This window comes from Fukomys damarensis, unplaced genomic scaffold (assembly GCF_012274545.1).
Source record: "Fukomys damarensis isolate Sample0158 unplaced genomic scaffold, DMR_v1.0_HiC HiC_scaffold_19, whole genome shotgun sequence".
Taxonomy (NCBI): domain Eukaryota; kingdom Metazoa; phylum Chordata; class Mammalia; order Rodentia; family Bathyergidae; genus Fukomys; species Fukomys damarensis.
In genome coordinates this window covers 55,655,521-55,668,055 of record NW_022900931.1, presented here as the reverse complement: position 1 = coordinate 55,668,055, position 12,535 = coordinate 55,655,521, and the positions used below count along the sequence as shown (strand labels likewise).

The window sequence follows — 12,535 nt, the reverse complement described above, 5'->3', positions numbered from 1 at the left end:
GAATTTATTTTTCCTGTTTCCTCTAAACTGAGAGCTAGGTAGGGAGACTTTGGAATTTGAATCAGTGTTTTAGACAAAAATACTTCACGGGTGGTACTGTGTACTTTGTATTTCATCACAGTATATAATAGGTGTATAATTATATGTCCAGCTCCCAATTTTTTAATGGTGCTAGAATTAATCAGTGGCTTCAAGTGTTACAAAGCCTGATTCCTTCGCCATAAATTTCTTCATCAAATTTTCACCTAATTGTTTTAGCAATAATATTAGCTAGACTCACCATTTCGTTAGGATGCAAGATAGTGATTTTCTTAGCATTTCATCCTGTGCTTTTTGTGTCATATTTAAGAAATCAGGAGATTGAGACAGGAAGTTCATTGCAAGTTTGAGGCCAGCCTGGGCAACAGTGAGTTCAAGGACAGCCTGAACTCCCTAGCAAGACCCTGTCTCAAAAAAACCAACAACAAAAGAAATCATTGCCAAATTCAAACTCTTTATTGTGTGTGTGTGTGTGTGTGTGTGTGTGTGTGTAATTTCACTCTCAAACAGTTATTCTTTGATGCTTAAGTTATTCCATTATTGGCCATTAATAATAAAGCTCATTCTTCTGTTTAACTCTGGGTCCTTTTGACAAGTGCTGGTAATGTTAGGTGGACTTCCTATTTTCTGACCTGACAATTCCTGGGTTTATCTTGTTTCTGGCTACAAGTCTAGAATGAGGCATTTCTTTCTCACGTTCACAAGGGGGCTGTAATTCATAGGGGGCGTGTAATTGTCATGGCTGGACAGCTCTGAACCACCAGTGGGATATGCGTGACTATTCCATTAGGTGGCATGAGACAATCCCATTGAGTGGTTCAAGCGGGTGGGAATGTGTTAAGGAGTGATGGCTCAAGCTGGTGGAAAATGGCATAAAGGGGCACTCACTGACTGGATTGAAAATTCTTGTTTTTTCAGTAGAGCTAAGAAATACATACTTTTTACAAAGATAAAGTTAGGTCACTGGTTGCAGTGGTCCGCACCTATAATCCTGGCACTTAGGGAAGCTGAGGCAGGACTATTTCAAGCTGTAGTCTCATCTGGGCAATTTAGGCATATTTCAAAACAAAAAATAAAGTAAAAAAGGACTAGGGATGTAGCTCAGTAGTAGAGCACCCAGGGTTCCCAGGGTTCAAACCCCAGTACTACAAGTCAATCATTCAGTCATGATTTCAGACTGATATTTTATTTTGAGATAGAAGCTGGATAAACTATCCAGGCTATACTCGGGCTTTCAGTCCTCCTGCCTCAGCCTCCCCCAGTTTTGGGATTATAGACATGCACCACCATGTGTGACACTACACCTGCCACAGACTGATATTTTCAATTCAAATGAAGAATTGAAGGACTTTTTTTTCCTCTCACTGAGTTTATTGGTACATTTTAGGTATACAGTACAGTTACATTCATCATTAGGATCTTGTACCTTTACTTGATAGGTAAAGGGCTTTTATTTATATGATGTTATATTTGTCTTTCCTCATTACTTAAGTCACCAGAGTGATACAGTTAAAAAACAGTTTTAAACTTGAAATAATTCTTCTGTATGTGGTTATCCTATTAATTTGGTAACTAGTTCAGATTCATGTGTCTTTATTTTTAGGGATTTTTTTTCTTTCTGAATATGTATTTTTAATTATATAAATTATGTGGTCCTATAAAGATAAAACTAAGGAGTGATATAGATAAAAATCTGACCTGTGTACTTACCTTTGTTCTTCCTGCGTACTTACCTTTGTTCTTATCTGTACACATAGACAGTTTGTGGTTTTTGTTTTTTTGTTTTTTTGTTTTTTTGTACCAGGGATCGAACTTGTGTCCTTGAGCTTGTGAGGTAGGCCGTGGTACCACTGAGCTAAGTCCCTGGCTCCTATAGACAGTTTTTATTGGTTTTAGGAATATTCTTCCACTGCTGTCTTTCTTCTTTTTTTTTAGGTTTGTTTGCTTGCTTGTTTTGAGTCACTGTCTCATTATGTAGTTCAGGCTGTCCTTGAACTCACTGTTGGGAAGCTGAGGCCAGGCTGGACTACATAGTGAGCTCACCCCTATCCGGGACTACATGGTAAGACCCTGTCTCGAAAAACCCCCCCAAAAAGAAAGAAAGACAAAATATTTCTTCCAAGGTCTGATCAACTTTTTATCTTGTTTTTAATTTTATTTATTATTTATTATTTATTTATTTTTTTAACCTCTTGGTTTCTTCTTCATTTTCTGTTAATCCTTAAAATGAAGAACTGGGTTGTTGTATAGCTCACTGGCAGGAAGTTCTGTTTTTCTAGCAGCTCTTGAGTTAGGGAGCTGGCTGATGCAGTGCTCATGCTTGGGAAATACAGATGAGCTCAAGGTGATTAGCCCATTTCCCACTCTTGATTTCTGTACCTTCTGACTAAAAGCTGGGCACTTGTCCAGCTCCTCCAGGAAAATGGTCTCTGCCCTTCTCTCCACCTCTGGCTCTGCATAATCTAGCAAGCGGCCAGCTCTGCTCTGGTCTGTCCTGTTATACAATTTCCCATGCCTTCTCTTCATCTTCTAAAAAGTGGCCTGAGTTTAAAGACGGGCCCTCAGACCTTCCACTAGGGCCACGAGGGTGATTCCCTCATGAACATTTTTAGTTATGTCAGTGAGATTTGGGGAGAATGGGGAGATGGGTGCATGTGTCTATTTAGCCATTGTCTTGAAATGAAGCTCTTCTGTGCCATACCCTTGCTGACAATGGTTTCTGTTGGCCAAGTGACTCAGTGGATTTAAATTATTCTTTGGCTGAAGTGATAGAAATCAGTGGTACAGTACTTGCCTACTGATGAGTGAGACCTCTATGAGTTTGATCTTGCACTGCAAAAAAATAAATCGTAGTGGGTGGGGTGTTTAGCTCGATGGTTCTGCCACCTGCTTCACAAGCAAAAGTCCAAAATTCGATCCCCAGTACCAAAAATTTAAATAAATAAATAAATCATAGCTATCACCTTTATTTTGGTGGGAATTTTTAATTAAGGATTAAATTTCTCTTTGTAGTCCATTTAAGTACAAATTAGACATCATAAAGCATATGATACCTTCCTGACCTAGGTGGGTAGATTTCTGTTTGTTTCAGTGTTTGGAGAATTTAAGATCTTCCTTGTTTATCAGCGAGTTTTTCCTTCAGTCCTTTGTCTCTAAAGGGAAGTGCCTTGGATATTTTCTCTGGATGGCTGACTGCTTTTTTTTTAAGCTTTTTTTTTTTTTTTTTAGTTTTTTTGGCAGGGGTTTTTTGGTATGTCAGTGTCTTTCACTTCCTTGGTTAGGTAAATTCTTAGGTTTTTTTTTTTTTTTTTTTAGCTTTTTGAGACAGGGTCTTGCTGTGTAGTTCAGGCTGGCCTTAAACTTACCCTTGGCCCTGGCTGGCTTCAGACTTGCAGCAATCCTCTTGCCTCAGCCTCTGGAGTGGGATATCAGGAATGTGCCACCACTCCTAGTTGACCTATTTTATTTTATTTTGTTCACTTTTCACATCTTACCAATTAGGGGTATGAGAAAACCATACCCCATCTCAAATACTGGGGATGGAGTCCAGGATCTTTGCACTAAGCTACAACCCCAAGCCTTTTTTGAGACATGGTATCACTAAATTGCCTAGACTGGGCTCAAATTTACAATCCCAGCTCAGCCTACTAGGATGTTGGGTTTATAGACATGCACCACCAAGCTTGGCGAGAAGACCTTAGAGTGAAGTTTCATCTATTTCAAGCATGGTTTTTATTGTTTGAAATAGAAATTGCTGGGTCGGGGATTTAGCTCAGTGGTTCTGCTGCCTGCCTGGCAAGCAAAAGGACCTGAGTTCAATCCCCGGTATCAAAAAAAAAAAAAAAGAAAAAAAGAAAAAGAAAGAAAGAAATTGCCAATGACTTTGATTACAGCAGTGTTTAAATGATGTAATTGGGTCTGAGTTCAATTTTAATCTACTCAGAACTTTTGAAAATTGTGTTGAAAAGACATGACTTAACCTACTAAAGTTTCATTTTTTTCTGTGCTTGAGAATTTTAAGTAGCTTTAAAACTTCTGAATACATTACTTAAATCTTACAAGTTTTGGCTACACTAACTTTTGTGGTATTTATTTCCATGAAGCATGAATAGTGGATTCATAAATCATGACTTCCCCATGAAAATTCTTTTTAAGAAAATGTAGAAAAGAAATGTCCTTAAATGGACTGAAGATATTTTAGCCCGTCATACAGATGAATATGGGGAGAAAGTATTTGAAAAACATTCAGACAGAACTGGAAAGAACTTTACCTAAAAAAAAAAATAAAATAAAAAGAATGCATCTAGGTGCTCATGTGTACATTTGTGAAGCATTTTAAACATTTTATTTCAGAAATATTTAATCATATACAGTAGAGTAAATTACACAGTGACCTTCATGTACTTAACACCCAGCTTCCAACAGTATTTTGTGAGAGAATGTTACAGTCACTGTCATGAAGACCATTCCTGTCTGTCACCACCTTCTCTGCATTTTTTTTTCTTTTTTTTTTTTTTTTTTTTTTTTTTTTTGGTGTGTGTGGTACTGGGAATCAAACTTGGGACCTTGTGCTTGCAAGGCAGGCAGTAGAACCATTGAGCTAAATCCCCGGCCCTGCATATTGTTTCTTGGCATAATCTCTTTTGAAAATGATAGAATTTGAGTAGTATTTCAGTTCAGTATTTCCTTGAGATCAACCCTATCTGAAAAAACACCACCAGAATACCAGGTCTGTAAGAATAAGTAAGTTTTCATCTTTATAGTAGCTTGTTACACCTTGCTCTACCACATTTCCATGGGAAACAGCAGTAATAGAAATTAAACAGTAAACAAAAGTTAATTTAATTGAAGAGGTTGTTTTTCCTTTGTCTAGAAAAGAACCTTAGGGTTGACTACGTAGTTCTTCTCTGGGCACTGAAGGCATCTTGTTAAAAACAATTATGATGAGCTGGGGATTTAGTTCAGTGGTTCCGGAGCCTGCCTCACAAGCGCAAGGACCTGAGTTCGATCCCCAGTACCACCAAAAAAAAAAAAAAAAAAAAAAAAAAAAGATATATATGGAACTTTTCATTGAATTGTCCAATCAGCCCTATGTTGGACAGAAAGAATTTGGCCTTTCCTTTTGTTCTCTCTGTCTCTGTCTCTGTCTGCCTATCTCATTTTCCTATTGATGGGAACCCAGGGCTTTGCACCACTGAGCCCCCACCCCCCACCCTGGCTCAGAGATGCCTTTCTGGATTCTCAACTAACACAGTATTGTTGAGATTACAATATTGCATTAAGTATTATTTATATAGTCAGCATCTTTGGGTGCTCTTATCCTTGTGGCTTTCAGAATGGTTTTAACAGATCGATTTGGCTCTTAAATTATAGCATGTATCATAGTCACATGGGGAACTTATAAAAATGTATCCTCTGCTCCTGTGTGTACACATTGATTCATTAGATTTGGGTTGTATGCCAAGAATCAGCATTTGAATAGGAAGAATAGTATCCTAGTTGTTTTTTTTGGTTTTTTGTTTGTTTGTTTGTTTTTATGGTGCTGGGAATTGAACCCAGGGCTTCATGTGAGCTACGGTACATCCCAGCCCCCTCTTTTTTTCTTTATTTTTTAGTCTGAGATGATCTCATTAAATTGTCCAGGCTAAGCTCAAACTTGTGATCCTCCTGCCTTGACCTCTGAAAGTGCTGGGATTATAGGTGTGTACTACTATATTCCATTTATCTTGAACCTGCATTAGGGAAGTCAAGCCATTGTTGCTTTTGGCTGGCTTTTTTTCTTTTCATTTTAGGTTTTTGGTTTTTGTTGTTGTTTTTTTCAATTTTTTTATTAGTACATTTTTGCAGTACATAATGATTACATTCTTCATGGGAAATTGGCACATGTACATAACACATCTCAATTGTTTTTTTATCCCTTTTTCTTCCCTCCTTCCATCTCTTGGTCTCCTTCCCATTTATAAAAGATCTATCTTCCTATTTCCTATCATCTGTCTTTCATTTTGCTTTTTATGTTTTGGGTCTTGAATAAGAGGAACCATGTGATATTTAAAGTCCTATGTCTGATTTATTTCACTTAACATGGTCTCAGGGTGCATCTATTTTTCTACAGATGACTAAAGCTTACCCTTTTTATGGCGAAGTAGTACTCCAATGCACAACATTTTCTTTTTCCATTCATTTGTTGATGGTCATATAGATCACTTCCAAGATTTTGCTATTATGAACTGTGCTGCATGTACCACTGTAATATGATTTCATTAACTCTTTCGGGAAGATGCTTAGTAACTGGGTCAAATGGAATTTCTAGTGTTAGTTTTTTGAGGCATTTCCTTACCCATTTCCATAGTAGTTATGCTAGTCCCACTGTTGGTGGAAATGGTTCTGTTTTTCCCTCCTGCAGTCTTGCTAGCATTTATTTTTTTTTTATTTTTTTATTTTTTTATTTTTTGGTACTGGGGATTAAACTTGGGACCTTGTGCTTGCAAGGCAGGCGGCGGAACCACTGAGCTAAATCTCCAGCCCCTATTATTTGATTTTTTTGATGATGGCCATTCTTTCTAAGGTATGGTGGAATATCAGTGTTTTGTTGTTGTTTATTTGTTTTGTTTTTTTTTGGTTTTTGGTACCGGGGATCAAACTCAGGACCTTTTGCTTGTGGGCAGTACCACTGAGCTAAATCCCCAGCCCCTCGGTGGTGTTTTAATTTGCATTTCTCTCACAGCCAGAAATATTGAGCATTTTATCATACATTTATCAGCCATTTGTTCTTCTCTGAAGTGTATTCATTTCACTTGCCCATTTTTTGATTGGGTCTTTTATTTGGGGGACCTGAGTTTTTTGAGTTCTTTACATTTTCTAGATATTAGTTCTCTAGCAAAAAAATTTTCCCATTCTGTAGGTTGTCTTTGCATTCTGTTGATTGTTTCTTTTGATGTGTGGAAAGTTTTTATTTGATATGATCCCATTTGTTGATTCTTGATGCTATTTCTTCTGCAGTTGGGATTCTCTTCAGAATGTGCTTGCCTATACCCATTTCTTCAAGAATTTTTACCTATTTAATCTTCCAGCAGATTATTTTATCTTCCAGTGTTTCTGTTTTAATATTTAGATTTTTGGTCCACTTTGATTTTAGTTTAGTACATGGTGAGACGTATGGGTTCAATTTGACTTTTCTGCATATGGATATCCAATTTTCCCGGGACCATTTATTGAAGAGGCTCTTTCCTCCAGTGTTGTTTTTGGCCCCTTTGTCAAGGATCAGATAGCTGAAGGTGCATAAAGTTGTGTATGTTCTTTTCCATTGATCCCCATGTCTATATTTGTGCCAGTACCATATTTTTTTTATCCCTATAGCTTTGTCATGTAACTTCAAATCCAGAATTGTGATGCCTCTTGTTTTGCTTTTGATTTTGCTATCTGGGTCTCTTCTGGTTCTATATATGACTTTGAGGATCATTTTCTCTAGGACCTTGCGCTTGCAAGGCAGACATGGAGAAGGTCCTTCTTAATGGTTTGTTATATTCTGTTTACCAGTATCTGGTTGAAACTTTTTTGCATCTATGTTCATTAAAGAGATTGGCCTGTGGTTCTCTTTTTTGGTTGGATTCTTGTCTAGCTTTGAAATCAGGATATGACTTCCAGGAATCATTTGGGGAAATACTCCTTCCCTTTCAGTTTTATTAAAGAATTTGAAGAGCGTTTGTATTAGATCTTCCCAGAAGTTCTTGTTTATTTTGTGTTTTATTCTTGTCTTTGAAACAGGAAGTCCAAGATAAGGTCCCTCAGCATGGTGAGGTTCTGGTTAGGCCCTCTTCTGGATCGCACATTTCCAACTTCCAGTATCTTCATATGGCAAAGAGAATGAACTAGCGCTGTGTGTGTGTGTGTGTGTGTGTGTGTGTGTGTGTGTGTGTGTTTTGCTGTGCTGGGATCAAACTCAGCACTCATGAGGTAGGCGCAGCACCACTGAGCTAAATCCCAAGCCCCAGCTTTTTATTTATTGTGTTGTGTGTGTGTGTGTGTGTGTGTGTGTGTGTGTGTGTGTGTGTTTTGCTGTGCTGGGATCAAACTCAGCACTCATGAGGTAGGCGCAGCACCACTGAGCTAAATCCCAAGCCCCAGCTTTTTATTTATTGTGTGTTATGTGTGTTTTAATGAAGACACTAATCCTATTTAAGAGTCCCCCCATGACCTGATGACCTCCCCCAAAACTCTATCTTATAAATGACAAAACACTGGAAATTAGATTTGGCATAGGAGTTTGTGGTGAGACAAACATTCAGTTGATAGATAAAACCAGGTTATTCTTGGATTTGGGCAATTCAGTTTTGATACCCATGGTTGAGGACCACACTTTGAGAATACATGTGAATAAGAGGATCCTATATGTATTTTTCTGTGGTTTCACAAAATACTTCAGTCTAAGCCTTAGGCTTCTCATGCTTGGTGACCTGCTGGGCCAACACTAAGTACAAGAAATGAGGCTCACAGTTTTCAAGGTGTCATCTGGTGCCTCTAGCTCTGTGTAGCCTTTCTCTTGGAGGATGTGGAGGGCAATCAGCTTTTTTACCTGGTCCTCCATATACAAAACTGAATGGAAACATTGGCAATGTGAACGTGAGATTGATCTCCATATATACACAAAACAGAAACTGTCCTGGAGCAGTCTTTAAGTGAGATCCCAGGAGCAGTTCTGAGTACTCTGCATTATAGAGCAGCCTCCTCTATGTAGGGTCCACACTGCTTTTGCCATCTGGTTGGCGCTGTACAAACACAGCTAGGTGGACAGCTGTGGTCTACTATAAGCTTGAATTATTTCATATGTCCTTTTATGTTTCCCCAGCCTTTCTTGTATTTGCTTTGGGCACCATGTGACTAAATCTGTCCAAAGGGCTGTGAAAGGAAGTGATGTGTGTCACTTCCACTGGATTACTAAATGGGTATGTATTTTCACTTTTACTTTTCTGCACTAGAGTGACTGTGGAAAACAGGGCCATACAACTTGAAAGGGGCTGCTGGACCTACATTGAATTTTGTACGAGCACAAAACAAATCTTTTGGGTCTGCCTCATTTTAGAATTTATTACTGCAGCATAACCTAATCTGTCCACCAGTCTAAATAGTTTAGGATAGAATAATGATATATATTTGGAATTCTGAAAGTCAATATACATACCCAAGTTTGATCTTGATATTATGTGGTTTAATGAAAGATGTTGAGTATCCTGGGATAATTTCCCCCTCCTTCACCTGTAAATTAAGGTTTCTAATTTTGTTTGTTTGTTTGTTTGTTTCAGGACCTTGTGCTTGCAAGGCAGGCGGCACCACTGAGGTAAATCCCGGTCCAAGGATTCTAAATTAAATTCAATGTTCTTTTTTTTTGAGACAGGGTCTCACTATGTAGTTGAGATTGACCTGGAACTCACTGTGTAGACCAGGGTGGTCTCGAACTCACAGCAGTCCTCCTGCCTCAGCCTTCCTGAGTGCTGGGATTACAGGTGTGCTCCACCACGCCCAGCCTAAATTAAATGTTCTTTGGGGCTGGGGATTTAGCTCAGTGGCACTGCGCCTGCCTCATAAGCAGAAGGTCCTGAGTTCGATCCATGATACCAAAAATTAATTAATTTTTCTTTAAAGACTTATTTTATCTGTTTTCTTTTTTGTGGTAGTTGGGTGCAACTTAACATTCCTGATTCTGGGTAGTAAAATTCAAATACCGATTTCCAATTGAAGTACAAAAAGGAGACTTAAGTCTGGCATTAACAACATCCCTGGCCGGCCATAGTGGTACATGACTGTGATCCCAGCATTTGGGAGGCTGGTGTAGGAGAATCAAGAGTTTGAGGCCAGCTTGGCCTATGTAGCTTGCTCATGGCCTGCTTGAACTGCATGGACTCCATTTGAAAAAAAAAAAGGACATCCCTGGGAAGCATCTTTTATTTTATATCCTTTGGGAGTAGATGAAAAGTTACAAAAGAAAATTGGCAAAGAAAAACAAGTAATAACTTTTTTAAAAAAGCAATGGTTTTATTGCAATATAATTTATATGCATAAAATTCACCTTTAAAATAGAGAGAGAGACAGACAGACAGACAGACAGTGTGTGTATGTGTTGCTGGAGATTGAACCCAGGAACTCATGAATACTAGAAAAGTGTTCCAGTACTAAGCTACATTCCCAATCCCAAATCACCCTTTGAAGAGTGTATTATTAGTGCTTTTTCTTATGTAGCCCATAACAAAGTATAGAATTTGGGGTGATCTTCCTGCTTCAGTCTCCCGAGTGCTGTGATTATAGGTGTGCACCACCACACCTGGCTGTAAGAATGCAAGTATTTTAAGTGGTACTAGATAGTCAATCCTCATTATTTGCAGATTCTGTGAATGTGTGAATTTGTCTACTTGCTAAAATTTGTTTTTAACCCAAACCCAAATCAATGCTTGTGGGGCATTTGTGGTCATTTACAGTCATGCACTGAGTGAGAAGTTTGAGTCATCCAATATGCGTGTCCCAGGCTGAGGTCAAACATGTACTGCCTTCTTATTTCAACTCTCAGACCCTTTTTTTTAATGGCCCTTTTTAATGTTTTTTAAAAATGGTTTATTTAATGCCACATTTTTGCACTTTTATGCTTTTTGCTGGCAATTTCACTGTTCCTAAGCACTGGAGACTGTGGTTTACCTCATAGAGAAGATGTGTGTTAGATAAACTTCACTCAGGCATGAATTATGTGCTTTTTGCTGTAAGTCCCATGTCCATCAGCCATATACAGTGTTAATTAAAGTTCGTTGTTGAGGTTGACGTCAGGACGTTGTGCAGGCTAAGCACACACTCTACCAGTGAGCCACACCCCAACCCATGTATCTATAAGCAGAAACATACATAAAACAAAACTATATATTGAGTGCTTGATGAAAATGGTACAACTAGAGGCTCAAAGGAACCTGACTGTCTTCTAGGAGCAGTGGCTCAATGTTTTCTTAATTCATTGTGATGACATTGTGTAACTACTGTAAACTGTATTGCAAAGTGTTTCTCTCTTGCTGCTCTTTGTTTTTGCTTTTAGACACTTGGATTATAATGTGTCCTAAATTTGTATCTCTTTAGCCTTTGGAATTTGTTTAGCTTCTTGAATGTATACAGTCATGTTTTTCATCAGAGTTGGGATTTTTAAGGCATTATTTCTTAAGATATTTTTTTTCCTGTGTCTCTCCTTTCCCGAGATCCTAGTACAGTTTATACATGCTGGTATACTTGATAGTGTCCCACAGGTTTTGGGTTTTTTTTGTTTTGTTTTGTTTGGTTTGGTTTGGTACTGGGGATCAAACTCGGGTCCTTGTGCTTGCAAGGCATGCGGCAGAACCACTGAGCTAAATCCCCGGCCCTTTTTTTTTTTTTTAATGGTATCCCACAGGTCTTTTGCGGGGAAAGGGGTTTGAGACAGGGTCTTGCTCTGAAGTTCAGGCTGGCCTTGAACTTACTGTGTGGTCCTGGCTGGTCTTGAACTCACAGCAATCCTCCTGCCTCAGCCTCTTTGAGTGCTGGGATTATAGCACTCAAGGTTTTATAAGTGTGTATGCCACCACACCTGGTTTACCACAGGTCTTTATTTAGGTTCTGTTCTTTTTTCTTCATTCTCTTTGTCTTTTGTCCATTCAGTTGTCCTGTCTTCGTGTTTACTGATTCTTACTCAAATATTGAGACACTTTATGACAGTTACTGTTTTTTTGGACTCCAGAATTTCTGTTTGGTTCTTTTTAAAAGTAATGACTTTTGTATTAAAGTTATAAATTTTGCTAAGACATTTTTCTCGTACTTGTCTTAAATTCAGTTTTGTTTTGTTTTTTTGTAGTGCTGGGGATCAAGCCCCGGGGCATTGCAGGCTTCCATTCTGAACATCCAGAAGGGAAATTGGTAACCAGTAGGAGACTGGAAGAATCATATCTCCTGACTGTCCTTACCAGCCAGCCGCTTAACCTTTGCCGGCTTTGTCTTTCTGCACCTGTACTTTAGTCTAGCTGGGTATCCTGAAGAGACCAGGTGCTGTCCTGGTTCTGGGCCGGGGCTGTGGTTGTCCTTTCACTTGATGAGCCACCCTTTTTGCTATAGGCCTGTCCTAAAATAAGCCCTACCTCGATATATTTTTGTAACAGCTTTCCTGATGACTCTCACTTTGTGCTCATCTCTCCCCTTTCCAGTTCCCTCAAAGTTTTATGAGCCCTGTATTGTTACGCAGTAACCCTAGCCATAATGTTAGTATACTCAGAGTTTTGTATCTTCAAGTTCTTTATCTACAGTTTCAACCAACTGTAGATTAAAAATATTTAGTCTTACTTCTATTTTTTGTGGTGCTGGGGCTTCAACACTGATCTGTATCCCCAGCCCCTTCTTTTTCATTTTGAGAAAAGGGCCTGCTAAATTGGCTAGACTGGGTTCAAACTTGTGACCCTCCTGCCTCAGCCTCCTAGACTGCTGGGATTACATCTGGAAAATA

At 38.7% G+C, this 12,535-nt stretch overlaps 1 protein-coding gene across 4 annotated transcripts in view; it reads left to right on the top strand.

The window, feature by feature from the left end:
* Window positions 1–12,535, top strand: part of Garre1 (granule associated Rac and RHOG effector 1) — a 92,805-nt gene that overhangs the window by 21,118 nt on the left and 59,152 nt on the right. Inside the window, exons 2-3 of one of the 4 annotated variants that reach the window (XM_010631812.3) lie at window positions 8,885–8,981; window positions 9,339–9,373. The gene's annotated coding sequence lies outside the window, so the exon portion shown is untranslated. The other 3 variants (XM_010631813.3, XM_033765739.1, XM_010631814.3) reach the window with 3 other exon arrangements.